We start from the raw sequence: 2500 nt of genomic DNA on the forward strand, positions 1-2500 counted from the left end.
TCTCCTTTCCTTCAATGTTCCAGATGAGGTGTCATAAATGGGGAAAATTAAATAGAACCTTTTGATGAGGCCTAAATGAAGAAATAAATGCCAACGAGGTCAACGAAGCTTTAAGTAAATTAAATAACAACACAGCTCCTGGGCCCGTTTTCATGAATGTCCTTTTCTCTTTCTTTTTCTGGATGGGTTTCTGGCCTTTTAAAATACATTTTAGTTTATTCCTCTCTCTCCTTTCCTTCAATGTTCCAGATGAGGTGTCATAAATGGGGGAAATTAAATAGAACCTTTTGATGAGGGCTAAATGAAGAAATAAATGCCAACGAGGTCAACGAAGCTTTAAGTAAATTAAATAACAACACAGCTCCTGGGCCCGTTTTCATGAATGCGGACTTGCGCTTGGTCGCTGACTATCTCTGCTTTGGTTAATAGAAAAATTCGGATTTCATGGGAACTGAGCAAGTCCCAGACTAAAATCACGACACCTTCGGACTAAGTTTGGCCAAGTTTTAGTCATTTGCGGAGGCAGGACTTCAGCCTTAGTCTGAGACTAGTTAGGTACTGGGATACATCTGCTATCATAGCGTCGGCAAGATTGAGAGAGCTTCGATTCGGAAGGAAAATATTATATCGGTTACGAATGACAGGGGCAAAAGTATCCTGTTGCTATTGACAATGGCTTAAAATAAACTATATAAGATAAGTGAAAATTGTCGAAAGTATCATTTTGGGAGTAAAAAAAATAAAAATAAAAAACTGAATCTACTCGATCGAAGGGTTTGGGTCAGAGAACCAAAAAAAAAAAAATGATTAGAAAGTATAGTGGAGACAAAAGCTATTCTGCTGGCATTGTTACTGACTGAAATAATGTGATTCATCAGAACACACTTTCTAGACAAGAGACTAGCTAGTCCTCAACTAGAAAGCGTTCATGAAATACGATTTTTTTAGTCACTTACTTTGCTCAGGCTTAAGACTAGCAAGTCATTTACTAGACGAGTAAATAACTACATGTAGTCCCCGTTCATGAAAACGGGCCCTGGGGTAGACACACTCAAAGCTGAAGAACTCAAATGCCTCACAGAGGAAGCCTACTAGCAGACATGTTCAACGAAATGTTCATACAGAAGATCCATCTGGACTTGGGGTCAGGGAAAATCATAATTTTACTGAACAAACCAAACAAGACAAAAGGCTATAAAACCTAAGACATATCGTACTCCTTTCTATCATCGGAAAGGTGCTTAGCCTTATTACATTGAAGCGAATACGACCAGCAGTTGAGGAGTAGGTATCTGTCACCTTCTTAAAGTGGGTTTCGAAAAGAAAGAAGCACAAGTGACACAGTATGGACACATAGGTGGCTAAAAACTAAAACCCAAAAGTACAATGACGAGTTTGTATTTCTCGAGATATATATATATATATATATATATATATATATATATATATATATATATATATATATATATATATATATATATAATATATATATATATATATATATATATATATATATATATATATATATATATATATATATATATATATATATATATATATATATATATATACTCGAGCACGGAAATCTCGAACAAGTTGGGACCAGGCCTACTTGTTTGAGATTTCCGTGTTTTCGAGATTTCCGTGATGAGTATTTTACAAAGGATTGAGGGAGGTAAATGTGGGTGGTTTTGATAAACGTCATATTATAATGATTACTCTCCGTTATTGAGTCGAGAGTAGGAATCCGGTACTTAGCTAAAACTTACTATCACTCCTCACTTAACACGGCATGCCTACCATCCCTGAATTTCCGGATTTGTCCCGGAAATTTGTAAAAAAATAATGGCTGTCCCGGAAAATACGGGAGTTTACTGACTTTTTGTCCCGGAAATTAAAAAAAAAAAAATCTACAGTTATACTACCACCACATAATCATCTCTACCACCACTACAACTACCACCACATCATTATCCCTATCACCACTACAACTACCACCACATAATCATCCCCACCACCACTACAACAACTACCACCACATAATCATCCGCACTACCACTACAACTACCACCACATCATTATCCATATCACCACTACTACAACTACCACCACCACATTATCATCCCTACTATTAATACTACAACTACCACCACATCATTATCCCTATCACCACTACTACAGCTACCACCACGACATTATCATCCCTACTATCAATACTACAACAACTAAAGCCACATCATCATCCCTACCACCACTACTACAATTAAAGTATTATTATTATAGCCAATACTCTAGTGGTGCTTTTACTTTTACAAAATAATTTCAAAAATATTGAAAATTTTGATTGTTGTTCCTATGATGTGGTGGCAGTGGTAGTTATGATGATGTGGTGGTGGTGGATGTTGTTATAATAGTGATACCGATAATGTGGTGATGGTGGTTGTTGTGGTAGTATAGTGATGATGTTGATGATGATCGTTGCAGTTGCAATGATGATGAT

The sequence above is a fragment of the Berghia stephanieae genome, chromosome 2, assembly GCF_034508935.2.
Source record: "Berghia stephanieae isolate SIO BIC M18660-M18661 chromosome 2, UCSD_Bste_1.3, whole genome shotgun sequence".
Taxonomy (NCBI): Eukaryota; Metazoa; Mollusca; class Gastropoda; order Nudibranchia; family Aeolidiidae; genus Berghia; species Berghia stephanieae.